Source organism: Salvelinus sp. IW2-2015, linkage group LG28, assembly GCF_002910315.2.
Source record: "Salvelinus sp. IW2-2015 linkage group LG28, ASM291031v2, whole genome shotgun sequence".
In the NCBI taxonomy this organism is placed as follows: Eukaryota; Metazoa; Chordata; class Actinopteri; order Salmoniformes; family Salmonidae; genus Salvelinus; species Salvelinus sp. IW2-2015.
Window position 1 is genome coordinate 21,864,962 of NC_036868.1, and position 8,646 is coordinate 21,873,607.

The window sequence follows — 8,646 nt, forward strand, 5'->3', positions numbered from 1 at the left end:
GACGAAGAGGAGAGGGAGAGGAGAGAGACTTGCTTTGCAATGTTAACACATGTTTCCCATGCCATAAAGCCCCTTGAATTATGAATTGAGAGAGAGCAGATAGAAGCGAGAGAGAAGAGAGAGAGAGAGAAGAGGGAGAGAAGAGAGAGAGGAGAGGAGAGAGAGAGAGAGAGACGAAAGAGAGAGGACGAGAGAGAGACGAGAGAGAGAGAGAGAGAGAGAGAGGAGAGTAGAGAAGAGAGAGCAGAGAGAGAGAGGAAGAGAAGAGAGAGAGAGAGAGAGAGAGACAGAGAGAGAGAGAAGAGAGAGCATAGAGAGAGACAGAGAAGAATTATATTATTGATTGATTGACTATGGCTTTTCAGATCACCCAGTATTGCTATCTGTAGCGTTAGTTCTAGGCAACTGTTGCAATTCTTCAGCCATTCCTGGACCTGTGACCAAAAACGAGCTACATACAGACAATAACAAAAATAAATGATCTAATGACTCTGCCTCCTCACAGCAAAATCTGCAGAGCTGGGAAGATTGTATCCCCCATATACTGTATATAACATTCTATTGGTTGCAATAATTTTGTATAGTAATTGAAAAGTGTTTCCACATACATTGCCAAAGCAAACATATGGACACATATAGAATCAATGATGACGCAGACAGATCATAATAGGAAAAATAATAATACTCAGTGAGTAATAACATTTAACAGGACACTACAGTAAGAAATGAATGAGGACAATAATGAAATAGTGAGAAAGAAAATGGTAGAAATGTTATTGCTCTGGTTGGTCGTTCCACTGGCTGTCCCTACGGGTGGGGCAGGAAGCTACATATTTTGCAGCTAATATGGCACAAAGGGTTTTTTCGCCCAGATATTGGATTTTCTTCTTTTGCTTCAAAATTGTTGTGTTGCTCTCTCTCTCTCACACTAATTCTATTCCATTCCCACGTTTACCCACTCACCTAGCAACTACCCTACCCTCCTGACGCTCACTTTTTAGACACACACAGATGCAAGCTTTAAAAAAGCTTACACACTACACACACACACACACACACACACATTTTTCCTGTCAGCTGAGTTTAGCTGCTAGCATAGCATTGGATTAGCCTGACCTATCTGACTTCATTCCAACTGATCCTATAGGTACAGTTCCACCTGGTCACCCTGTGCTATCTGGGACTCTCCCACAGCTTTCCTCTTCTCTCCCCCGACATGTCCTCCCCAGGTCCTGCTGTTCTGCTCACCATCTCCGGTCAGTCTCTGGAAGCTGTGGATCTTCTGCTTGGCTCTGGTCAGCTGGTCCTCCAGGGAGCGTAGTCTCCCCACAGCCAGGGCCCCTCCCTCTTCTACTTTGCCCTCAGGTATCCTACAACAAGAGATGAGGGTGAGAGCGAGCAATGGGTATGGGAGTGTGTGGATGTGCGTGTGTTTGTTTTTCATCATCTTTCTCAGCTGGGTTAGATTATTTGATTACAGCTCTTGCCAGCAGTGTGTGCTGTGTGTGTCGTGTGTGTGTGCTGTCGTGTATGTTGTGTGTGTGTGTGTGTGTGTGTGTGTGTGTGTGTGTGTGTGTGTGTGTAGCTCTTTGTGGCTGTCTTGATTAAATGTGAGCATGCATCAAAGAGTGTTCAATAGCACAGTATTTCAGTGAGCTTAGCAAATTTGCAGCTGAAAATCTCGCAAAGCTTAATTGCTAATTACAATTTAAATTACGTTCAGGCCGCCTTTCAGCCCATTTAAAATGTAGCCTACATTGCTCGCTTCTAATGAGTATTTGTAAAGTATAATGCAGTGGTTTTCAACCGGTGTGCCGTAAAACTTTTCCTAATCGTGTACATTTTTTGGAACACTCACTTCTAAACGTGACMTGTTGAACGCACAGGGAATTCTGACTTGGGAGCACCAGTGACGCTCGGATAATAAATGAAATGGCACATGGTTACATCTGTATCGTTGTTTCAAGACCAGTAAACTCAGGCTGTTGTCACAATTGTATTATCGGAGGGGCGCACATCATGAGCAATGTCATTTATTTAATTTTACTTCACCTGTGAGAACCATTAGCATAGGCATGTCTGATTAGAATTAGCTGTACCACATCCTAAGACATAGAAACAAACGGAGCGTGGATTTGTGTCTATGGTTGGATCTTTACAGTTTCAACGCAGATAACCRCGTGTCTGTCGCCCAAACCATTAAACAATTATTTTACTTTCTTAAAGGGGTACACACAAATTCATCATCATGAGTAAGGAACTATAATAAGGAACTAATAGTTCAAATAAAATGTAATCCRTAAAACATGGAACAGATGAGATGGAGGTCATTACCATTAAATAAATGAATAGGGATATTTTAGRCGAGCCGTAGAATTTTAAAGGTGTACCACAGTTCAATGCTACAATGCTGTATACAGTGTGCTATAGTGACTGGAAATATCTCACTTGATTTCATTTGATACCATTTCCTGAGCATCTCAATTACTTCATGAAAAGGTTGTCCTCTTTTTCATAACACACAGATTACACATAGCCACGAATGTGCGCGCATGCACACAAACACAMACACACRCACRCACACACACACACAGACACTTCATCTTCAATCATGATGGCAAATTAAAATGCCGTAACGCTATCTAATACATTAATACCTATATGAAAATATTAATAGAAACAGCTCCAAGTGCGTCCAGACACATCCAGTCATTCGTGAACCGAGACAGAGGCTTTGCTAATGAGTCATCAAGGCATGCAAACTCAATTTGCTCCCTGAGTGGGGAACATCAGAAGCTGTCAGGCAGAAGGAGGAGACTTTTATAGTAACATGGGTCTATAACCTTATATCGTCATTATAAAACATGCACACACACATCAGGGAACTAAGCTAACAGCAGTGGGGGAGTAAAGAAACCAAAAACGAAAAAAGGACTGATGAATAACCACTTGAAGTTCACATTTGGGCAGCAGTGGATAAGGGACAAGGTTAACCTTTCAAAAATCCCCTGTGATTTTAGTTCATATTACTGTGAAATGATCTTCCAACTCTCCCTGAGTCGCRGAAACTTAAGAAAAGGCTGTTTCACTTGCCTGAGTCTGACAAAGCTCTTAMGAAGGAAGACCCATTACGTGTGTTWTCCCCCTTCAAGGTCCGGGGTCAGCTCAGAAGTGTGCAACGTTACAGAACGTTCAGTTAGAAGAAGCGTATTCATTACAYTTCTGTGTGTAACATTATGAACGCTTGACCACACTGTAAGAAGACAACGAGAGGAACTCCCARAGGCCACCGCCTTACTGCCCAGCTCACACGATCACGTAGGAACAAGGGCTGGGGGCTTGTTCAGGACGATGCAACTTGCAGAATGTTCAGATAGAAATTCATGTAGACTATGATATAACATTATTCTCTGTCCTGTAGAATATATCATCATTTCATTTAAAGAGAGCCTCTGATTACAGCTCTATATGTTACATTTCTATCTGCAACATTCTGAATGCTCTACATTACCRAAAATACCCCATGAGGATCCTGGAATGAAAAGGCAAACAAGTTTGTAGTTCCACAGTGTAGCACCTCCGACTAGAGACACAAATCCTTACAGCACTCACTCTATGTGATGCTAACAAAGGCTAACAAGCATCACGTGTCTACTGCTAGCTCAGATGCTAACAGAGAGACGTCAAATAGTAGACACCTGCAGCCACAGACAACAGACGTAAACATGTAAACACAGAGACAAAGACACAACATGAATGCAAACATAGCAACAACACCAAAGACGACCTACCACTGACAGAATACACATGAAGCTAACAAAAAGTGCTCAAAGGATCCCTGACATGAATATGTGCTATACTTTTGTCTCTAAGGACAAACAGAGCTGAGGCTCGGCAGGGTAACTTGGAGGGTAAAATATGTAAAACGGCACAATCAAATCGTGCATTGTCTTCTATKCATGTTTTAAAGGCAATGTTCCTTAAAATCGCCGAGACCACCATTCACGGTGAACACTATTGTCCACTCAATCGGAAATGACTAATTAAATGTAAATTACGCTATAACCCGGATCTTCCGCGTTCTGATTGAATCTAGGCCTTCGTTTAACGAAACGGGAGAGAGATAGCGGACGGGAAAATTCCAACTGGGAAGGGAGAGAGAGGAATGAAGAACACTGTTCAGTCTGAGTGAAAGAAGGACAGGCTGAGAATGAGGGAGCGGGGAGCCCCGCGGCAACGGCCACTGAKGCGGAAAGCAGGTGAGATTCCGCACGCACAGCCCCCGTTCCCTCGGAAACGCTGCCCGCTGCCTCCTCATTGGCTCGCCTCCGCCTGGTAACCATGGAGTTAGGAGTCACATTAAGATCAGAGCTGGATACAGCAGTTTAAACGGGGGGCGAATAATGTATGCGAGGAATACTGGTACTGCATACATATTTCTGTAGGAAATATTCCATTTACCTTCTCTGTTCGAGACTTCAAAGGTGACCTTAGAGCTGACCTGGGCAGAGACATACATATGGATAGGAATGTAAAGCACTGCTAGAATCACACAGATTAAAGTGGGGCTATATAAATACAATTTACATCAAGGGGGAACATTAATGGAAAAGGAGAGTGTTGTGTGGGGCCGTGGGAGGAGGCCATATATATATATATATATATATATATATATATATGTGTGTGAGTGTGAGTGTGGGAGTGGGAGTGGGAGTGGGAGTGGGAGTGAGAGAGAGAGTGTTAAAGGCTGTGTATTGGAGTCAAAATCCCAGCTGGTGCTTGATACCCTATTACTCCAAACCTCAAATTCACTAGAAGTGAAGTAGGAGCTAATCCACGCCCACACGGCCAGACACCAGCTCTCTCCAGCTCATCTCTCCCAATCAGGCCAGGCTTACACAGTTGTTGTGCCCACAGACAGCTCTCACAATGGGCTAGTGTTGGTGTCAGAGCCCCTGCCTTCCCTGAGACGACCAGGTCAACAGGAGTTCAGTCTGGAGGCAGTGGCAGCGGTAGCAGGCAGTGTCTGCTCAGTGGAACCATACCGGGCTAATGACATTACCCAGTAAATTAGTCCTCTCACCAGAGTCACCACACAAGGAATACAGTCAATGGCACACAGGCAGCACTCAAGTCATGAGATAAGATCTTACATACAGAGAGACACAAAGATACACACACACAATGAGGTTATAGACACACAATGGGGGACTCACATAGACACGCAGACACACACACACACTAGCAAGGCTCAAGCCAACCCACCTGAGAAAACACATCTCTTTGCTCTCAGTTGGCTGTGTTTGAGAAGTGGATCATCTATTTGTCAGCTAATTGCCACTTCACCGATTGCTTTCAAAATGTAACAAGAAAGAATTCATGTGATTACCAGTGCAAACTTCTTCTCCTGGAATTGACTAAGTATGAAACGATGTCTCAAAAGGATGGTGGTAGAGTTGGAAATCGTAGACATGGGACCATTTTTTGGGGGGGGATTTATCAAAGTTAATATATCGATGGGGCTTAAACACACTGACATGGCAACTACATGACAAGACAGAAGAGGAAATGGTCTACTTACAGGAAGTTTTCCCCTTCATGGGATAGAAAACTGTTGATGTTTGATTAGATCAGGGGCGTAACTTTGGTTTAAGAAGTGGCGGGGACATAATATAGAGTACCAGTCAAAAGTTTGGACACTGACTCATTCAAGGGTTTTTCTTAATTTTTTACTATTTTCTACATTGTATAATAATAGTGAAGACATCAACACTRTGAAATAACACATATGGAATCATGTAGTAACCAAAAAAGTGTTAAACAAATCAAAATATATTTTATATTTGAGACTCTTCAAAGTAGCCACCCTTTGCCTTGATGACAGATTTTCACACTCTTGGCGTTCTCTCAACCAGCTCATGCAGGATCACCTGCAATACATTTCAATAACAGGTGTGCCTTGTTATTTTGTGGAATTTTTTTCCTTCTAAAACCTTTTGTCAATAGGGGAATGTTAGCACTTTTTTTTTTGACATTGCCAATTAAACTGCCTAGTACTCAATTCTTGCTCGTACAATATGCATATTATTGTTATTATTGGATAGAAACACTCTCTAGTTTATAACCGTTTGAATTATGTCTCTGAGTGAACAGAACTCATTCTACAGCACTTTTCCTGACAGGGTGTGAGATTTCAGAAATCTTGGCCTCTGTCCCAGGTCAGTTTAATGTCCCTGTGAATGCTATGAGGATACAAACACTGCCTACGCCTTCCTCTAGATGTCAGTAAGTGGTGACAATTTGAATGAGTCGATTGCGCAATCAGGGCCTGTATAAAACACCAAAGACCGGAAGGAGCTTTCTTTTGGACCTCGCGCTCGACGCACGATGGACGTCGGACTGGCCTCTTTCCAAGCCTTGGTTAGCCAGTAATATATCGCCGGTCATGTTTTTACTCGTATAGGTGTTAAAAACATCATAAGGTAGTTAATTTAAACCGTTTATAGCAATTTATATCCGTTTAGTGCGATTTTGAGGCATTTATTTGTGACGTCCCTCCATGAGCTGGGCACTTTTCCTGTACATACCGAACGTTAGTGCCATTTCGACGGGACAAGAGGACATCTTTCGACCAAAAGACGATTAGACCGGAGAAAGGATACATTGCCCAAGATTCTGATGGAAGAACAGCTCATAGTAAGAACTATTTATGATGATAAATCGCTGTTCTGTTGAAAAATGTTAAACGCATATATCGCCATTTTGTTTTGTGTAGCTCGCTTTGGCGGACCGGTATTGCACAGTAAGGATAATTTTAGAAATGTAATTCAGCGATTGCACTAAGAACTAATTTGTCTTTCGATTCCTGTCAACCCTGTATTTTTTAGTCAAGTTTATGATTAGTTATCGATTAGACTAGATCACTCTCAAAGATGGCGCCCGATATTTTCAGGCCATTTTGCTACTATTCTCATTGTATAACCACGTTTTTTGTGCTAAATATGCACATTTCGAACAAACTCTATATGTGTTGTAATATGATGTTACAGGAGTGTCATCGCGAAGAATTCTGAGAAGGTTAGTGAAAAAATTATTATTTTGGTGATGATAACGTTACGCTCCCTTTGCCTTGAATTCATGCTGGGTAACGTTGCACATGTGGTATGCTAATATAACGATTTATTGTGTTTTCGCTGTAAAACGCTTAGAAAATCTGAAATATTGTCTGAATCACAAGATCTGTGTCTTTCCATTGCTATGCTTTGTTTATTTTATGAAATTTTTTATGATGAGTAAATTGGTAATACCACGTTGCTCTCTGTAGAATCTAGTCGCTTTGGGAGATTTGTGATGGTGGCTGCAATGGCAAACTATGATTTATACCTGAAAATGCACATTTTTCTAACAAAACCTATGCTATACAATAAATATGTATCAGACTTTCATCTGATGAGGTTTTTTCTGTGTTAGTGGCTATTATTTCTTTATTTGGTCGAATTGGTGATAGCTAGTGATGGAGTGGAAAAATAGTGGAGTAAAAAAAATGGGTCTTTTGCTAACGGTGTTAGCTAATAGATTTACATATTGTGTCTTCCCTGTAAAACATTTTAAAAATCAGAAATGGTGGCTAGATTCACAAGAAGTGTATCTTTCATCTGGTGTCTTGGACTTGTGATTTAATGATATTTAGATGCTACAATTTACTTGTGACGCTATGCTAGCTATGCTAGTCAGTGGGGGGGGGGGGGGGGTGCTCCCGGATCCGCGTTTCTGAGGCAGTAAAAGTTAATGTGTTTGAGCAAATCAATTGTGTTGTGACAAGGTAGGTGGTATACAGAAATAGCCCTATTTGGTAAAAAGACCAAAGTCCATATTATGGCAAGAACATCTCATATAAGCAAAGAGAAATGACATCCATCATTACTTTAAGACATGAATGTAAGTCAATACGAAAATGTCAAGAACTTTTAAGTTTCATCAAGTGCAGTTGCAAAAACCATCAAGCGCTATGATGAAACTGGCTCTCACAAGGACCGCCACAGGAAAGGAAGATCTAGAGTAACTCTGGATACGTTCATTAGAGTTAACTGCACCTCAGATTGCAGGCCAAATAAATGCTTCACAGAGTTCAAGTAACAGACACATCTCAACATCAACTGTTCACAGGAGACTGCGTGAATCAGGCCTTCATAGTTGAATTTCTGCCAAGAAACCAATACTAAAGACACAATAAAAGAAGAAACACGAGCAATGGACATTAGACGCGTGGAAATCTGTCCTTTGGTCGGTTGAGTCCAAATTTGAGATTTTTGGATCCAACCGCTGTGTCTTTGTGAGACGCAGAGTAAGTGAGCGGAGGAGGTGTCTCTGTGGCGGGTCCTTTGCTGGTGACACTCAGTCATTTATTTAGAATTCAAGCACGCTTAACCAGCATGGTTTCCACAGCATTCTGCTGTGATACGCCATCACATGTGGTTTGTGCTTAGTGGGACTATCATTTGTTTTTCAACAGGACAATGACCCAAAACACACCTCCAGGCTGTGTAAGGGCTATTTGACCAAGATGGAGAGTGATGCACTGCTGCATCACATGAACTGGCCTTCACAATCACCCGACCTCAACCCAATTGAGATGGTTGACCAACA

The 8,646-nt window shown here is 41.9% G+C and overlaps 1 protein-coding gene across 1 annotated transcript in view; it reads right to left on the reverse strand.

The window, feature by feature from the left end:
• Positions 1-1,366, reverse strand: part of LOC111954040 (alpha-(1,6)-fucosyltransferase-like) — a 54,994-nt gene extending 53,628 nt beyond the window's left edge. The window contains 1 exon segment of the mRNA XM_023973539.1: positions 1,249-1,366. The gene's annotated coding sequence lies outside the window, so the exon portion shown is untranslated.
• Positions 1,367-8,646: the final 7,280 nt, after the last annotated feature.